At 43.9% G+C, this 20233-nt stretch overlaps 1 protein-coding gene across 2 annotated transcripts in view; it reads right to left on the reverse strand.

Annotated features, from left to right (window-relative positions):
• Positions 1-19863, reverse strand: part of Pik3ap1 (phosphoinositide-3-kinase adaptor protein 1) — a 154115-nt gene extending 134252 nt beyond the window's left edge. The window contains exon 1 of one of the 2 annotated variants that reach the window (XM_063287325.1): positions 19655-19863. The gene's annotated coding sequence lies outside the window, so the exon portion shown is untranslated. The remainder of the gene's footprint in view (positions 1-19654) is intronic. The other variant, XM_063287327.1, reaches the window with a different exon arrangement.
• Between the last annotated feature and the right edge of the window lie 370 nt (positions 19864-20233).

A 20233-nucleotide genomic window follows, 5' to 3' on the forward strand; every position in this document is an offset into this window, starting at 1 on the left:
AATAATAATAAGGAATGCTTTCAAAAGAAATTAGGAAATAAAAGTGGGTTTTTCTTTAAAGATTACGGTAGCCGCACGACTGTTCTGACTCTACCGTGTGGTGTGGAGCACCCCCTGGAGAAGACCGCTCCGACACAGGGGTTTAAGCCAATGGAAAGTCATTATTAGCCAACCGGTGTCTTCGCTGTGTGTTCAGAATTCTGGGTCTACCCCCAAGCCTTTCTCACGGCGAGCCTTTAAGTGCAAAACCATGTCCTGGGTTGACATACTTCAGTTAGCAAGAACAGTTGGTCAGAAATGGGACTACGGAAGCCAGTAAACAGTGCCAGCACATTTAGAGTCTTTCCCGGAACTATGGACTTTGATGGATTCGGTCTTTGTTTTTGTTTTGAATGGGCTTCTATCACTGTGCTGAGTTTTACATCCTGAATGGAACTTCCCTCACAAAGAGTCAGTTATGATAAGTGCCAGAGTGCAGGTTAAAGTCACTTGAAGCATACACCTCCATATTTTCACAGGTTTGTATGTCGTCGTGCAATCCCCACCATCCTCAGGACCCAGAATATATCTGTTCATCCTCGTGTGCCTTCTTAAAGGTTTGTTTTTATTGTTTTTATTTACACGTGCATATGTGTTTCTATGTGAGTATATGCCACAAGAGTGTAGATACCCAAGAGGCCGGACGAGCCACCCAACGTGAGTGCTAGGAACCAAATTCATATCCTTTGGCAGAGCGGCAAAGTGCTCTTACACACTGGGCCATCTCTCCAGCCCCCTCATACGCCCTTCATTAAGTCAGTTCCCCTCTTCCCCTCTCTGTGTCTATAGGTAGCTGTGACCCTGTCTTTTGCCGTTAAGATGAAACTGATTTTCTAGGTTTATGCTGAGGGACCCATGTAGTGTGTGCTATTGTGTCTGCCCTCCATTAAGAATATTTGTGAGATTCATCCACGGTGTGTGCGTATCACTGGCTTGTGCCTTCTGTGGTGCAGTAGAATTCTAAGAGTATGCCACCATTTTCCCGAGTGGCGGTACACACAGACAAATCTCTGTGCCTTTGAGGCCAGCCTGGTCTACAAAGCAAGTTCCAGGAAAGCCAAGGGCTATTACACTGAGAAACTCTGTCTCAAAACCAAAGAGCACACTACAGTTTTTGATCTGATCAACATTTGGCTGGTTTGCGCTTGAATAAAGTTTTCTAATTATTCATATATGGTTAGTGCATAAACGTGCACAGGAATAGGCTGTGGGCTTAATGTGGGTATTTAGATAGCAAATAAAGATCTCTCTCTCTCTCTCTCTCTCTCTCTCTCTCTCTCTCTCTCTCTCTTTCTCTCTCTTTCTCGTTTGGTTTGGTTTTACTTCTACCTGTTTTAGACCGTGGAACATTATCTCCAGATTCTCACCCTGGACTAGATCCAGCAAATGCCAAATAAGGAAAAACCCTAGAACAGTGGTTTTCAACCTTCCTAATGCCGTGACCCTTTAATACAGCTCTTCATGTTGTGGTGACCCCACCCCAACCATAAAATTATTTCACTGTTACCTCATAACTGTAATTTTGCTACTGTTGTAATTTTTTCGTTGTTACTTCATAACTATAACTTTGCTACTGTTACACATTGCAATGTAAATATCTGTGTTTTCTGGTGGTCTTAGGTGACCCCTATTGAAAGGGCAAGTTGACCCCAAAGGAGTCGCTACCCACCGGTTGAGAACCACTACACTAAAAGATCCTGGGGGGAGGAAGTGGATGGGAAGTGACTCTCTGAGAGAATCCTCAGCTAATTTGTTTTCTGTTTGCCAGAAAAGGGGACCTTAAGGCTTAATCCCTTCCTCACTGAAGCCTTTACCACACATCCCAGCTGAAGAGGAAGTTCTCTCAAAAGGGGAAGGACCACTAGCGGTGAAAACCCACACCAAACCAGATTAAAAGTAACAAAACAATGTAGCCAATTGACTGCACGAGGCCTGGCCACTTCCAGATGGTAGCCACACAGGGGATGCACAGCCCAGGGCAGCTGTGGGCTCTGCTGCACTAAATCATCCCAATCTATTCTCTGGTAGACCCAGCATGTGCTGCCTGACCCCTTCAAAGTAACTTGCTACCCCAGCAGCAGGACTCTCTACAGAGAGCCCTCAGAACACATGGGAATGAGTATCTCTCCGTGAGTATCAGAAAAAAAGGGGCGGGGAGCATATGGTCAAGGAGTAGGAAGACATCACTCCCTCTCAAAGCTCAAAGGGTCTCTTGGGTGTGCTATCTTGTTAGAACAAAGGGGAAGTGGACAGGAAGGAACAAAAGATAAGACTGTACTGAAAGGTCTCGCTGAGAAATGCAACCAAAATAAAAGGAATGTAATTAACTGGACCTTCCCTTGTGAGGACACAGCCAAACAGTAGGAGCTGATGAAGTCACTAAAGACAATGCCAGAAATAATCATTCATTCAAGTGAGTGGCATTCGACACACAGAAAACAATGGACTAAACAGTGGTCTCTACCGCATTCCACTCCTGCATCCCATGAGGATGAGAATAGTTATTACCTCACAAGGATGTGACAAGACTTAATTGATTCTACTTCTTCTTTTGTGAAAAAAATATTGAGGTATATACTTTAAATAAATTAATTTCACGTATGTAAATGTCCCTAAGAGTTTATTTAAAATAGGACACATTGCCAATCGGTGGTGGTGCACGTCTTTAATCCCAGCACTCAGGAGGCAGAGGCAGAAGGATCTCTAAATTCGAGGACAGCCTGGTCTACAGTGCAAGTTCTAGGACAGTCGGGGCTATATAGAGAAACCCTGTCTCAAAGAAAAGAAAACAAAAGTAGAATGTTTAAAAAAAAAAACAGAATACCAAAGAAAAATGTGAAAAGTACCTGAAGTCAAAGTTGTAAAATGTTGCTGCTTTTTTAAAAGTTTTCCAGTCATTTCAACTTACTGCCATTTATATTCAAACTATGGGACAAGGTGGAGAGACAGCTCAATGGTTAAAGGCACTAGCTGCTCCTCCAGAGAACCCGGATTCTATTTCTAGCACCCACATAGTAGTTCACAACCTTCTGTACCCTGAGTCCCAGGGGATCTGATGCCCTGTTCCGGCCTCTGTGGACACCAAGCACAAACGTGGTGCACAGATAGGCATGCAGATAAAACACACAGTACACATAAAGTAAATTAGTTAGAAAAAAAAAAAAAGCAGGGGCAGGAGAGATGGCCCAGCAGTTAAGAGCACTGGCTGCTATGCTTCCAGAGGACCGGAGTTCAATTCCTAGCAGCCTCATAGCAGCTCACAACTGCCTGTAACTCCTGTTCCAAGGGACCCAACACCCTCACACAGACATACATGCAGTCATGTACATAAAATAAAAATAATTTAAAAAAAAACCCTATGTGACAGTGCCTTAGTGTGGTGTTGCACATTTTTAATTCAAGCCATTAGGAGACAGAGGCAGGGGGACCCCTGTGAGTTGGAGGGCAACATGGTCTACATAGGGAGCAGTAAGACCTTGCCTCAAGGGTTGGGGATTTAGTTCAGTGGTAGAGCGCTTGCCTAGCAAGCTCAAGGCCCTGGGTTCGGTCCTCAGCTCTGAAAAAGAAAAGAAAAAAAAAAAAGACCTTGCCTCAAACAAAACAAACATGGTGCACATTCCTTTAATCCCAGCATTCGGAAGACAGAGGTAAGTGGATCTCTGTGAGTTTGAAGCCAACCCACTCTGCATAGTGAGTTCCAAAACTACACAGTGAGAGCCTGTCTTTAAAAAAAAAATTTTATAAAGCAACTATGTGATAAATATTAGAAAGTATTCCATTAATAAAGAAGTGTAGCCACAAGCTTATTTCAATAGATGTCATGAAGATAATAATGAATATAAAGAGTTACATCCTGGAAACCAAAGAGTGTACAAAAACTGAAATTAACAGAGAGTATCTCGTATGGTGGTGAAGTGAGCATTCCCTTTACAAGTGGCTGATAAGATGTGGTTTAGTACGGTCCATACTGGAGGAGCATCCTAGAGTCTCCATGAAGTCTTTTTTTTTTTTTCTTTTTTTTTTTCGGAGCTGGGGACCGAACCCAGGGCCTTGCGCTTGCTAGGCAAGCGCTCTACCACTGAGCTAAATCCCCAACCCCCCATGAAGTCTTGATAAGCAAAGCACATACATCCCAGAAGACACATCAATTTCTAATAATAAATGCATTAGAAGAATTCAGAAGCATATTTATCAACCATAATTGTGACGGTTTGTATATGCTCGGCCCAGAGAGTGGCACTATTTAGAAGGTGTGATCTTGTTGGAGTAGGTGTGTCACTGTGGGGGTGGGCCTTAAGAGCCTCATCCAAGCTGCCTGGAAGTCGAGATTCTCCTAGCAGCCTCCAGATGAAGATGTAGAACTCTCAGCTCCTCCTGCACCATGCCTGCCTGGATCCTGCCATGATCCCACCTTGATGATAACGGACTGAACCTCTAAACCTGTAAGCCAGCCCCAATTAAATGTTGTCCTTCTAAGAGTTGCCTTGGGCTGGAGAGATGGCTCAGTGGTTGAGAGCACTGACTGCTCTTCCAGAGGTCCTGCACCCACATGGTGGGTCACAACCATCTATAATGCGATCTGATGCCCTCTTCTGGTGTGTCTGTAGACAGCTACAGTGTACTGATATATAATAGATAAATCTTTTAAAAAGAAAAAAAGAGTTGCCTTGATCATGGTGTCTGTTCACAGCAGTAAAACTAACCCTAAGACATCTTAAAAAACTGGAAAAGACGGGTTGGGGATTTAGCTCAGTGGTAGAGCGCTTGCCTAGGAAGCGCAAGGCCCTGGGTCCCCAGCTCCAAAAAAAAGAACCAAAAAAAAAAAAAAAAAAAAAAACTGGAAAAGAAAAAAAAGGACAGACTAGTAAAACACAGACAAAACGAGGGGCGCGTATGTATGTGCTTGAAAACAGGAAAGCTATGCACTCAAGTGTCAAAGTACTGGGTCCCTTGGTGGGCAGAGAATGTTGGAAAGAGAGAACTTTTACTTTATAAAATTTTTATTGAAAGTGCAAGAAATCTAATTCTAGCTATATACCCAAAGAAAAACTCCATCTGTACAAATGCTCATACCCACATCACTCAAAAAACAAAAATATTAAAATTAAACACTTAATCTTAATATTTTTAGTTTATAACTTTAAATATTTAAATCAATAATTAAAATGTAGATATGTAATTTATTCACGAGCGCACAAATAAATTGGAACCCATCTATATGATGCACTGGCAATAAGAAGAAATTACGTAATGTTGTCACAATATCCGTAACCCTTGAAAACATCATGCAAAGTGAAAGAAACTAGCCACAGGACCACATAATGTATGATTCAATTTGTATGAAGTGTTCAAAATAGACACGAAGTAGGTCAGATGTTCCCAGGACTGAGGAAGTAAGGAAGTAAGGTGTGAGTGAGGATAATGTTTCTCGGGGGGTAACGAAGTGTTCTCAACTTAGCTGTGGTGATCACACAGATCCGTGAACAAGCAAAAACCCAGCAAACTGTACATTCAAGCGGGTCAATTGCATAACTTGTAACTAAAAGTTGTGCAAAGAATTGTTTGCTTTTATACTAATAAAATTAGTGACTGTATATGTTTTTAAAGAATTGTTTATTATATATATATATATATATATATATATATATATTATCACTGTCTGCAGACTCATCGGAAGAGGTCACCAGATCCCATTACAGATGGCTGTGAGCCACCATGTGGTTGCTGAGAATTGAACCCAGGACCTTTGGAAGAGCAGCCAGTGCTGAGCTATGTCTCCAGTCCCATGTTAATGAATATATCATCATATGGGTTTTCAGTCTATTAAGAAAGGTCCTCTCAAATTCCAAATTATTATGATTAAGACTCTATATCTATCCAGTCCTCTGGCAACTGCTCTTATAAATAGGTCTCAGGGCTGGAGAGATGACTCAGTGGTTAACAGCACTGACTGCTCTTCAGGAGGACCCAGGTTCAATTCCAAATACTCACATGGCAGCTCACAACTGTCTGTAGCTCCAATTCCAAGAGGTCTGACACCTTCACAGACATATGTGCAGCCAAAACATCAATGCACGTAAAATAAAAATTTCTAAATTAATAAATACAATGCACATAAAATGTTTAAATAAATAAATAGGTAAGTTCTCTAACATGAGTGGGAGGGAACAGCTGTGATATGTGGTTCTGACAAAAAGAAGGGGGGGGAAGCACATATCAATGAACAAAATGCAGAATCCAGAAATAGACTTAGCTAAACAAACCCAGTATCTGACATTGTGAGCTTTTTACAATTCGGCAGGCAGTGAGGAAACTTGCCTTGAATGGTGCTGGAATAATTAGTAATTTGGGACAGGAATGAAATTAGATCCATATCCTAACAACATACCACAAAAAGAACCTCCAGATGGATTGAAGTGTTAAATATCAAAATCATGTCAAATAAAATCAAGAAGAAACGAGACCGGCATGTGTATCACAGCTGTGAAGGATATGAGCTTCCTCAACGCTAAAAGTAATTGAAAAGTAGTATGAAAGTCAGGCGTTCCAGTATTGAAAATTGCATTTCTATAAAAAAGTAAAAGACTGTAGACTTAGCTGTGTGGTGGTGGCCCACGCCCTTGGTCCCAGAACTTGAGAGGCAGAGGCAGGAGGGTCTCTGGGAGTTCAAGGCCAGCCTGTTCTACAAAGCAAGTTCCAGGACAACCAGGGCTAAACAGAGAAACTCCAGGGGGTGGGAGGGGGCAAATACTGTAGACTAAATATTTATCCCAAGTACGACTAATAGGAAAGATTTATCTACTCATCCATTTTTTCAAAACGGTGGGGAGAGGTCAGTAAATAAATGGACAGAGAAAATAAGCAGAGAGATTGCATCAGGAGAACCAGTCCTAAGCAGAAATGTATACAACGGTTCATAATTGCCGCAATCAAAGAAATGCAAATCAAACAGCAGTGGTCTGCAGGCTGCTCTCCTGCTCTGCAGGGTGGCCTCATGGCTTGAGCTTGGCCTGGCAAACAGGTCTGACTTCCCTTGGCTCTCTCAGAACTAAATTAGCGACCGAATATAGTAAGCCCATGGTCTGTGCCTGGTCCAAATGACCTGCCACTCATCCGACCACTTCCTCTACAAAACTATTACCAACCGTGTCAAAAACACACCTCATCCGACTGATTCTCCTTCCTCCTCCTATTTCCAATCCTTCCCTCCTCCCCTTCCTCCTCCTCTCCCTCTCCTTCTCCACAAAAAAGTTGTACGTATGCACGAATGCATGAATTTTTTTAACCCACGAGTTGCCGGATGGCTCGTGATTCCCTGAGACACTTTTTAACCACCCACACCTGATAGGCGGTCCCTGACGTTGCCCGGCCCCTTCTCAACACCACTCCCCAGCCCTGCTCCCTGCTCTCTGCACCCCTACAGCTCTCCTTCACAGTGTGGGCTGGACTCAGAGACACTTTAATCCTCTTGGTATTCCTACCACATGCCCTCCCTCCAAAGGAGGGTCACAAAGGAAGCTATTAGTTGTTTGGCTTATCACGTGGTGCTTTAGGATTATTGATTAAAAGGAAAAAAAACTAACGTATAGTATTTGGCAATAATCTCATTTGAACAATTTTATATCATTAATGGAAGTGGGGCATTATTAAGGGCCATAAAATTGTGTTTTCCTTTTGGTTGCGTGTGTGTGTGTGTGTGTGTGTGTGTGTGTGTGTGTGTGTGTCCTACCGGGCCGGTTAAGGAATGCTAAAGATAATTCACTTCATTCTCCTCACCAGGCTTCTGACTCAGTAGGTCTATAGCGGGACCCAAGAACAGTCGGCTCCATACCTTCCAGGCTATTCTGAGAAGAGAAGCATGCTTGGAGAGCCTTGCAAGGCATCATTTGGGGTGGCAAGGGACAGAGTATTTGGCTGTCCTTGGGTCTTTGATTTCAGGGTCTGTGTGATCTCCCTGCCTTCTTACAGCAAACTTCCCTCGGTTGGACTTCAGTTACTTTCTCTTTTCAGCATAAAACACCTGCCTAGAACACAGGTGAAAGGGTGGGATGAAGCTGGGTGTGGTTGATTCTGCAGCCCAGTGCTCCCGAGTCCGGCAGGAGGAGCACAAGTTCGAGGCCAGCCTGAGCTATAGAGCAAGTACCAGGTTACGCCTCAAACAAACAAAATCATTTTTGTTGTTTGTTTGTTTGTTTTGTTTTTGTTTTTGTTTCTTTTGAAAAAGAGTACAGCTGGGCCTGGTGGCACAAGCCTTCCTTCCCAGCACTTGGGAGACAGGGGCATGAAGATCTCTGTGAGTCCCAGGCCAGCCAGGGCTAAAATTTAACCCCTCCAACTTTATTCCAGTCCTAGAAGCTCCATACATTCACATATGCAAAAAGTTTAGCATTTCTTTGATAAAACCAACAAAACATTCTCCACAGGGATTCTGATTTTGTCCTTGAAATCAGCTGAAGTATCTATGGCCCAAACAAGATGAAAATTTACTTCTCTCATAGAGAACAGTTCCAAAGTGGGTAGCCCTAGACTGGCAAGCTGGCTCTACTCTCTGAGGTGATCTTGGAATGCAAGCAGGTATACAGGTCTCTCTCTCTCCTTCTCAACTGTCTGACACTTTCTTTCCCCCCCTCCCCCTCCCCTCAGAAGTATTCATACCTTGGAATCTAGATTCCAGTCAACAGTGTGTGTGTGTGTGTGAGTGTGTGTGTGTGTGTGTGTGTGTGTGTGTGTGTGTGTGTGTGTGGTGATGGTGGGGGATTGGGGGTAAAGGGTAGAGAGGGCATCCTTTCTCTAAGACCAGAATCTGAAAGACACACAACTCACACATCCAAGCGTTTCCTTTTGATCATAGTTTTAAAAACGCATTCTTAAGTAACTAAGAAATTCTTGGAAATTCGGTCGAGCTGGTTTGTTTAGTCATGTGCCTGGCTCTATTTTAAGGATCCGTTACCAAGGAGAAGAGAGGGCCTAGACCTTGAGAGACGTTGAGAAACCAACCCCTGCCATGCAGACTGCATCCAATGCTCTACAATCTGAGGTTTGCACAATGTCCTTTCGGGTCAGTGGGCACAGAGTCATTTACGTGCAATTGCTGTCTAGTATTTCATTGTGCAGCTCTAACGTGGTGTCTTTCCCTGACTGATCTGCAAGTTTGGTCCACTGTGAGTCTTTCTTCCACAAACAAGCTTCTTCACAGAGTTCCTAGAATTTTTGTTTTTGCAGGAAAAAAAAAACTGACTCTAAAATGAACCAGAGAATGTGGACATTTTTTGTTTTTCTCAAGATTGCCAAGTTACTCCTCCCAACGTCTCTGTAGAAGAGCAAATTAGTCATACATTCATCAGCAAAAAACAAGAGTCCCCGTTACTTCATAAAGTAATACATTACTTATTTTTGGCCCATGCGAATGGGTGGAAATTTTTACCTCCCTGTTACTTGCAGCTGAACTCCTACAGGTGCATGTGAAGTGGGGACGCTGTCCTGTCTTCATCAGTGACTGGCTTTTTTGTGTTGTACTAGTTCATATCTGCAAACCACTGGAGCACAGCAGGAAACAGAACTCACCCTGGATTATTTACAAGAAGGAACAGCAATGAAAAAATTACTTCCCGTGCTATGGGCAGGACTGGAGACCCAGAGACAGACACATCAGGAGGCTGCTTTTGAGGAACAGTGGAGCAAGATGCTAGTTACCCTGGGGCCCAGGAGAACTGGCAGCATGGAGAACGTCATCCCAATGAGATGTAGTGACAGAAGCCCTTAGCCCTACCAGAGGCACGCCTCCCAGCAGAAGGACCCAGCTGTTCTCTTCACAACCCTTCAATGTCCTGCTGGTTCTCCTGTTGCTACAACCCAGAAGAGTAGCCAGCTCAGAAGAGTGCCAGGACAGGGTGCCACAGTTCACAAAGGCAACCTCCCAGGCACAGATGCTGCAAAGAGAAGCAAGAAGAAACTGGAGAGCACACCTAGGTTTATGTGTGATGTTGTGATAGAAAGGAAAATATGTATTTGTTCTCCTCCCCAGAAGAGACATCGCTCCTCTGGTCGTTTGAATGAGAATGGCCCCAAAGGCTCAGGTATTTGAATGCCTGTGTCTCAGTGGTGGAACTATTTGGGAAGGATTAGGAGGCGTGGCCTTGTTGGAGGAGGTGTGTCATTGGGTGTGGGCTTTGGGGTTTTAAAAGCCCCCTGCAGGCCTAGTCTTGCTCGATGCCCCGTCCCCCAACTTCCCATCTCAAAGAGAAGATGCTTCCTACTCCAGAGCCATGCCTGCTGCCATGCTTCCTGCCATGACACTCATCTGAAACTATAAGCAAGCCTCAATTAAGTGCTTTTTAAAAAAATAAAATAAAACAAGCCCTCTCTATTATGTAGCCCTGATTGTCCTGGGACTCTTTGAGTAGATTAGACTGACCTTGAATCTCCTGAGATCTCCCTGCCTCTGCCTTGAGTACTGGGATTAAAGGCAAGCACCAGTACACCCAGCATACATTTGGCTTTTGATACCAGTTCCTGAAACAGCTCCTGGGGGAAACGTTTTCAATGTTTTTGAGCCTCTGACAAAGGGTTGCTAAATTCCTTGGAGTTTCCCAGGTGATAGAAACATCTTTTGTTTGAATGGGGCAAATATTGGTAGGAGAGCCTGGGCATGAGGGGTTGGGACTTTAGCCTTATTCCCCTGCCTGCATTTTAACCATGCCCATGAAATACAGTGAGGTGGTTTAAACTAGAAATGGCCCTCATAGCCAGGCATGATGGCACATACATGCCTTTAATCCCAGCATTCAAGAGGCAGGGGCAGGTGGATTTCTGTGAGTTCGAAGCAAGCCTGGTCTACAAAGTGAGTCCAGGACAGCCAGAGCTGGTTACACTGAGAAACCTTGTCTTGAAGGAGAGAGAGAGAGAGAGAGAGAGAGAGAGAGAGAGGAAGAGGAAGAGGAGGAGGAGGGGAGGAGAGGAAGAGGGGGAAGAAGAAGAAGAAGAAGAAGAAGAAGAAGAAGAAGAAGAAGAAGAAGAAGAAGAAGAAGAGGAGGAGGAGGAGGAGGAGGAGGAGGAGGAGGAGGAGGAGGAGGAGGAGGAGGAGGAGGAGGAGGAGGAGGAGAAGGCCCCATAGGCTCATATATTTCATATATTTCAATGCTTGGTCATTAGACAGTGGCACTATTTGAGAGAGATTAAAAGGTGTGGCCTTATTGGAGTAGGTGTGTCATTGGAGTGGGTTTTGGTGTTTCAAAAGCTCAAGCCAGGCCCAGTGTTTTTCTCTTCCTGCTACCTTCGGATCCAGATATAAAACTCTCAGCTACCAGGGGCTGGGGATTTAGCTTAGTGGTAGAGAGCTTGCCTAGGAAGCGCAAGGCCCTGGGTTCGGTCCCCAGCTCCGAAAAAAAAGAACCAAAAAAAAAAAAAAACCTCTCAGCTACCACATTTGCCTGTGTGCCACCATGCTTCCAGCCATGCTGATAATGAACCAATGTTGCGGTAAAATTAAAAAAGGGCTACTCAACCTGGTTCCCACAAGTTCCCACTCTGCTGCGCTGGATCCCCTGTTTCTCTGTTACCGCTTTCACACACTGTCCCCTTGGCATTTGTTACCACACCTGAGACTCACATCACAATCCACAGGCTGTGCTAGTATGGCCCCATGCTAGCCCGCAAGCCTTCTAGAGCCTGGCACGGCTTCCTGTCACAGACTCTGTTCGCACTCCCAACTACCCAGCGAAATCATTACTCAGCAAACTGAACCCAACAACCAGATTTATGTGTTAAATGTTCAACGAACAATATATCCACACGATTAACTTACAACCAATTGATAAGGATATAAACTGACCACCTAGATAAGATATAGTTTGCTCATCTAGACACACAAAATCCTGTACATATCCATCCCTTAAGAATAATCATAACAACATGTAAACGTGCAGAGAGGAATCTTTTTTTTCTTCCTTTTTTCTTTCTTTTTCTTTTTTCTTTTTTTCGGAGCTGGGGACCGAACTCAGGGCCTTGCACTTGCTAGGCAAGTGCTCTACCACTGAATTAAATCCCCAACCCCCAGAGAGGAATCTTAACATCCACCTCCATGTTCTCTCAGCTGCTGTCCCTCGCTCCAGTCTCCTCCTCCTCTAAAACTTTTCTCCTGCCCATCCTTCCTTCTCATCCAATGACAGGCCACCTGCATGACATCAACCTATAAACTAAACCCCTGAAACTGGTAGCAAATCCCAATTAAAGGCTTTCCCTTAAACAATCTGTTGTGAGCATGGTGTCTCTTCACAGCAGCAGGCCAGTGACCAAGACTCAAAGCATCCATAAGCCCCCAAAACACGCTTTGGAGGGCTTTCAGATTAACACGTGAGGTTCCTGGGGGATGGTGCGGACCTTCCTATATGGTTGGCCCTACACAACTCTTCATCTGGGTGTGGTACCTATAATGGCCTCTGTAATAAGCAGGAATGCATAGCACCTTTGGTTTGATAATAGCTGTTGTTGTAAAATTATAAAAAATAAAATGCTGTCTTTTACCCCCCACGAGGTCCTGTACCACAATCCCCCAAGATATCTGATAGATATCTTAATCTCAGTCAGCAAAGCCTCTCACCTGCCGAGCTCCATCCCAATCACATTGCCGATGGCTACTCTCTGAGCCTCACGGCAATCTCTCTACCCATCCAGTTCCCAAGGCAGGCTGCCATCATGTCAGAAACACACATCCCAACTCCATGGCAGCCCAGTGTCCCAGCCACCACATACTCTCTTAAACTTAATTCACCACAAGAAAGAACATACAACACAATAACACAATAACCTCTGATCCAATTGATAATATAAAATTGCCCACCTAAACATACAAAGCCTATACACATCCATCCCTTAAGAATATTCATAACAACCTGTAAATACACAGAGTGGAATCTTCATGTCAGCATCTATGTTCTCTCCGCGGCTCCTTTGCCTTCCCGTTCCAGTCTCCTCCTCCTCCTTCAAACTTTTCTCTCATCCTTCCTTCCTTCTCATCCAATGATAGGACTTGTTCTATCTTATACCTACCTTCACTTGCGTAATGACATCATCCCACAGATAACAAGCATTCAGATACATGGGCTTGGGAGTTGTCTTGGTTAAAGTTTCATTGCTATGAACAGACACCATGACCACAGCAACTCTTATAATGGACAACGTTTAATGGCTTACAGTTTCAGAGGTTCAGTCCTCATCAAGATGGGATCATGGCAGGGTCTAGGCAGGTAAGGTGCTGGAGAAGCTGAGAGTTCTATATCTTGTTCCAAAGGCAAACAGGAGAAGACTGACTTCCAGGCAGTTAGAAGGAAGCTCAGAAAGCCTATGTCCACAGTGACACATCCTCCAACAAGGTCATACATCCTAGTAGTGCTACCCCCTGAGCCAAGCACATTCAAACCACCACAGGATCTAAAACAAAATTATATCTAAATTGGCCTGAATTCCCTATGCCCAGTTTTTGGAAACTATGCTCTTGCCCCTCTTCCTCTCTCTCATCACAACACCAAGCACAGGGCCCCAGGTGCTTCCTAGCCCCACCCTCCCCCACCTCCCACCTGTCCATATGTGGCCCAGAAAAAGGATGGCCATGGTGGCAGTGAAAACAGCAGCAGCAGGAATTGCAATGGTGATAGCCTGCTCATTTTAAATTGCCCACCACACCACACCGCCAGCAAGAGGAAAGTATACACAGTAGGTAAACAGCATGTGACGGTTGCCATCTCGATTTTGGGATGAAGAGGGTGGGGCCGTGGGTTCACCACCACCTTGGTTAAGGGCAGTCACATAGCTGGCAGCCATCTCTGTTATGGGAAGTCATGGCTTCACCACCATTTTGCCTAAGGGCAGCAACACCAGACAGGAGCAGACCAGGAAACAGGTCTCCAAAGATAGTTCTAAATTTGAAATAAGATTTTTGTATGATTTCTGTCCTGTCTTGATAAATTGTTTCCCCATTGGTCTATGTCTTTACTCTTAAGAAGATGCCTTATTTTACTATTACTAAAAACACAATTGAGAGATTTTAGTCTTTTAAAGACTTGGAGGTTTATAAGACTAAAAAGGATAAAGATCATTACCATAAAAATGTTCGGCCTTGTTTTTGCCACTGTTATTAAGCTATAACGTAGCCTTAGGTTTTTATAAGCTATAGCTTTTTATATATTTTATATATTTTTATAATGATATGCCATATAAAGGTCAAAAAGTTCCCAGTCTCTTTACGGACTATGTTTATAGATTAAAGGGTTTTGTTCAGATGCTAGAAGATCTTCAATTTAAAATTGTGATTTTTAAGGCTCAAACCTGATAGGTTCTAGTCTCATAAAATCTACTAGAATTAAGAAATCCAAGTTAATTGCCAGTAACCTTATGGTCATAAAGACGTTCTCTCAGAACCTGCATCCAGGAAAGCTCCAAGACAGTTACCCACAGGTGCTCTGGTATAGCCTCACAGACTGCTTCAACTGAGTCTACACACTCCTACCTCCACACGGTCCTACAATCAGTGAAACAACCAACTCTTCCCCGACTTGGCCAACATTGCAGCCCACACCCTAAATCAGTGCCCCGGTGTCAGCAGGAAGTAATCAGCTATTTTAGCTTTCCTTATTCATTTCTAATCAACTAATTGGCTTTGGACCCCAGGACAAGGGACTGAGGTACATATTTTACGTATCAAACTAGGCCTGGCCTCTAGGTTCTCCCAGCATCCCTCAATCCCTACCTGGTATACCCTGCCCCCCCAAACCCTGAACTTTCCAGCCCAGGAGCTCCTTCCCCCAGAGGCTCCTCCCTATATAATCCAGACATTTTGCTCATTCCTCTCTCTCTCTCTCTCTCTCTCTCTCTCTCCTCCCCCCCTTTTCTCCTCTCTCTGCATGCGTACACCCTTTCTCTCTTTCTCTTTACTGGATAGAATTTAAGTTCAATCCTTGAGGCCAGGAAACTCACCCTATCAGGCGGGAACAAGCTCTGGAGAGATGATTCCGTGGTTAAGGAGACTGCTGTGTTATCGTTCTTATGTACACATGTTGCCTTTCCTTTTGGTGAATCAGCATTATTATTACAGAATGACCTAGCAAATGTCTGCCTAGGGCAAAGCTGATTCTCTGTGGTGTGTAATTTTTAACTGCCATTAGTTCAGTGCAAAAGTCCCAATTGTTCTGTGTGCTTGGATGCATGCACAACATTAACATAGTTAATAATTGCACTGGATGTCTCACACTGGTTCGTGTTGCGGAATTCTTTATGTGTACCAATACATGTCCTGTTTCAAATACTGAAATAGCATGTGTACATGTGCATGTGAAGGTCAACGGTCAGTATCCAGGTTTTTCTGTATTGTTCTAACTGCAGCCAGCACACAATGAGTGCCTCCTGGGCTAGTGCTCTGGGCTCTGCCTATCTCTGACACCCCACTATTAGAGTAACTGAAGAATGTCACCATACCAGCTCTTTACATAAGTGAGAAAGATCCACATGCCACGCTTATATGACAGGTTGTTTAGTGGCTGAGCCATTTTCTAGGCCACAAGAATTACTTTTTATAGATCCTATACAATTCTCAATTTAACACAAAGCTTAACATAATTCATCTCTATTAAATTTATTTCTTTTACCTCACCAGAGTAGGATACATGATGTTTGTAAAAAGCCTGAAGTGATATCAGCACCATAGGGACATGTTGATTAGGAAATGAATTTCACAAAAAAAAAAAAAGAAGAAAGTTTAAATATATTACTAAGAAATACACAGGATGTTTTAAATGGCTAAACACAAGTTCTGAAAGTATGAATTAAAGCTTAACATCTTTTGCATGTTTCCCAGAAAATAAAATTGTATAAAATCAATAATAAACCCACATTTGTTTTTCAAAAAACATCAAAATGTAGTAGGTATACATAAAAGGAGAGGAGGAGGAGGAGGGAGCGGAGGAGGAAGAGGAGGAGGAGGAAGCGGAGGAGGAAGAACAAGACTGCTGCTCTTGGGCTGGGGATTTAGCTCAGTGGTAGAGCGCTTACCTAGGAAGCGCAAGGCCCTGGGTTCGGTCCCCAGCTCCGAAAAAAAGAACCAAAAAAAAAAAAAAAAAAAAGACTGCTGCTCTTGCAGTGGACCTGGGTTCCGTTCCCAGAACCCACATGGGAGCTCAAAGCTGCCCTTTACTCTAGTTCTGAGGGATCCAGCTCCTTTTTCTGGCCTCCATGGGCAGCAGGCACACATCCAGGGCACATAAACACATGCAGACAAAACACTCACACGCATAAAACAAAAATAATAAATAAATCCTTCACGAGGAGGAGATGGAGGAGGAGGCAGATCGTCTTGGTTTCTGTGGGCAGTCCTGTCCTAGCTGGGGCCTCGAACATCAGGAACACTTAGAGCAGCTGGCTTCTGTTCTGGTTTCTTGTTACCTTTCTTGTCCTTTACTCAGCATCCTATGGAGCACAGCCGTCCGCAGGCTATGTGTCATCACTATTTGCCATCAGGTATTTGGGTCTTGATGCTGTACCTGAAACTCGTGTCCAGCCAGGTTGGAGATGCGCATGAATACTTCATGGAAGTCTGTAGTTGGACTGGCTGGACCGATGGGCCTACCGCCATCTTATCTCTGCCCAGTAAAGGCTGACTGATGAACCCCTAGAGAAAGCCTTTTCGATGTGACGGTTCATGGGACATTGTTGCTGTATGGGAGCTCTGCTGCCTCCATTTCCTTTAAGTTCTATTCTATAATAAATTCTCTATTTATTCTATAAACAAACTCCCTTTGTTTGTTTAAATGAACTCCTTTCTAAAAGTCATCATTTGTCCATGAAATTAACTCTTCAGGTTCACAAGACAAAAGACCCAGAAACCTCTGACCTTAATGTCTTCTCCACTGCTGTGATAAAGCACCATGACCAAGGAAACACAAAAAAGAAACCATTTCATTGGGCTTATGGCTTCAGAGGATTAGATTCCAGGATGATAGAACACAGGCATGGTGACAGGAACAGCTGACAGCTTCAGCGTACCTGCCCAGGATCTGTCTACTATGCTCAAATAGAAAATACACATACACACACACACACACACACACACACACACACACACGCCAGTTAATCTTGAAATGCCTTGGCTACTCAATGACTGGGAACTCCTAAATCTTCCCCTGCTACCCCAGGCCCAGAGGCCACTTCCCCCAAAACATACATGGTTGGTTGGCTTTATCTCCTCCACTATTGTGTCCCCACCCATCCCCTTCCAATTCTCTTCTTCTTCCTAGACTTTAGGAACCTGGAAGACCTGCCTCTTTCTTTCTCCTCAACCATTAGCTACTGGCATCTTTATTGATAAATCAAAAACCAGTTGGGAGGTTGGGGATTTAGCTCAGTGGTAGAGTGCTTACCTAGGAAGCGCAAGGCCCTGGGTTCGGTCCCCAGCTCCGGAAAAAAAAAAAAAAAAAAAAACCAGTTGGGAGTGAGAACCTTCAGAGTCAGTAAACAGATTCCTAATCAAAGTATCAGAACCACCCCCACCCCATACATATGAGAGCCATTGTTATTCAAACCTCCACACCTAGAATGGCTTTGGTGGCTGTTGATTGTCCAGCACCCTAACCCTCAGATACATTCCCTTGATATGAAAACATGTCAGTACACTCAAGAACAGTCCCACCCCCTCACCTTTTAGTACACGGCGAAGAGATTGAGGCAGCCTTCCCTTCTCAAAAGTGAGATTTTCTCAACAAAGTGTGTGTGTGTGTGTGTGTGTGTGTGTGTGTGTGTGTGTGTGTTTTAAAGTTACATTGTTCAAGGGATGATATATATATATGTATATATGTATATATATATGCTTAAAAGAATAAGAAAAACATTGGCATACTTTATTTTTATCTGAAGAATTTGTATTTCATAAGCGAGATTATAAGGTAGTTAAAGAGTTTATCAACTTTACAGATAAGGAGTGCTGAGAATCTGAAAGTAAATCGATAAAGGTCTCATTTTAATCTTGGCCCCATGCAGAGAGGCCTTGGGGCAGAGTTTTCCCAAGAGCCTCTTGTGCTCCTCCCTTCAGCTATCAGAATATCACCTTTTCACTTGCAAAGTTAACGTGTTTTAACAGGTGTATAAAAGCTCAAGGCTGATCTCCTCAGAAAACGTACAGAAAGCTTCCTACAAGCAACTGTCAGAAGAATAACTTCAGAGACAAAGAATTCTATAAGTACCAGAATATGTAAACTCTCTTCTCTTAAAAAAAAAAAAAAAAAGAGTGTATGTGGGAGTGGGTGGGTGATCTTTCTCCTAGCAAGAGAGGATACTGAGCCTGAACCGGCCATCTCCTGTAACCAGGCAAGACTTCCAGTGGAGGAACTGAAACATCAGCCCAGCCTCAAAAACCTTCAACCTACAATTTGTGCCTCCTGCCTACAAGATGTGCTAGGGTAAAGGTGGTACAGAAATTGTGGGAATGGCCAACCAATGACTGGTCCAGGTTGAGACCCAAGATGCCAAGAAAGGGAGCCTATCCCTGACACTGCCTGGAGGGCCAGGAACCAGAGGCTGGAGAGCCCAGACACTTAGGCTAGAACCAAACAGGACGGGAAAGAGGGGGTCAATAAAATGATTCCTAATGATATTCTGCTACACTCTATCATATTACAGAAGCTTCATCTAGCAACTGATGAAAACAGATGCAAAAACACGGTCAACTATTAGGCAGAGCTCCAGGAATCCTGCAGGAGAAGGGAAGGATTGTAGGAGTCAGGAGGCTCAAGGACACCATGAGAAAACCCATAGAATCAACTAACCCTGCTCATAGGGGCTCACAGAGACAATAGACAATCAGGGAGCCTGCATGGGTCTGACCTAGGCACTCTGCACATGTGTTATAGCTGTGTGTAGCTTGGTCTTCATGTGGAACTTTTAACAGTTGTCTATGATTCTTTTGCCTGCTCTTTAAGACCCTTAGGCCCCTTGTCCAGTCTTAATATGAGGGAGGAACCTAGTCTTATTGCAAGTTGATACACCATGTTTGGGTGACACCCTGGAGACCTGCCCTTCTCTGAAGGGAAATGGAGAAGTGGAGGTGGGGGTAACTGAGGGGGAGGGACTGGGAGGACAGGAGAAAGGGGAAATTGCAGTAGAGATATAATATATAAGAGAAAAATAAAGAAATGGGGAATCTTTATTTTTCTTTTTTTCTTTTCTTTCCCTTTTCTTTTTTTTTTTTTTTTTTTTTTTGGAGCTGGGGACCGAACCCAGGGCCTTGCACTTGCTAGGCAAGTGCTCTACCACTGAGCTAAATCCCCAACCCCGAAATGGGGAATCTTTAAGACAGAATGACTATCCCATTTTGCTTTGGGTATATTTAGTAAAACAAAAACAAAACAAAAACAAAAACAAAAACAACAAAAACAACAAACAACGAAGCTGGGTGGTGGTGGCACACACCTTTAATCCCAGCACTGGGAGGCAGAGGCAGGAGGATATCTGTGAGTTTGAGGCCAGCTTGGTCTACAAGAGTGAGTTCCAGGACAACCAAGAGTACACAGAGAAACACTGTCTAGAAAAACAAAACAAACAAACAACAACAACAAAAAAAAACAAAAAAACCTACCTGTCACTGTACAAGCACATGCAGCCCATGGAAAGAGTGGTAAACTGTCTCAGCCAAATCTGCATTTCTTCCAGCCATTGTCCTATGGTTTCCTTCGATTGTAAGGCAACCCCAGCCACAGTGAGGATAAAGCTGGACTTCTTTCTCTGCTCGGGCACAAGGGAGGGGCTAACAGAAGAGAAACTGTGAAGAGCTGAAGAAGTCCTGTGTGAATGTGTATTGCTGACAAGAACATCACTATGTCAAGGACACCAATGCTTCAACCCACAGGAATGACAACGCCTTCCCTGGGGCAAGCCAAAAATGCCAACACTTTCCCTGTCCATGTACTAAGCTGAGAAGGGTTGACCTTTGGCTAAAATTAGAGTGTGCACTGTGTCAACTCTAGTCTCCTCTTCCCTGGTGGCTGAAATCTGAGACTGCTCCCCTATGGGCCACGGAGGTTAGCTAACCTCCTTCCCGAGCTGAGTTCCAGGCAGCTGTTGGTGCAGAGCGCATGGCTTACAGCTTCCCAGCTTTTCTGTGTGTTTGTTTTTTCTGTACTCCTCTGTAACCCCAGTCAGACAAATCCCTATGCTA

Source organism: Rattus norvegicus, chromosome 1 (genome assembly GCF_036323735.1).
Source record: "Rattus norvegicus strain BN/NHsdMcwi chromosome 1, GRCr8, whole genome shotgun sequence".
Classification (NCBI taxonomy): Eukaryota; Metazoa; Chordata; class Mammalia; order Rodentia; family Muridae; genus Rattus; species Rattus norvegicus.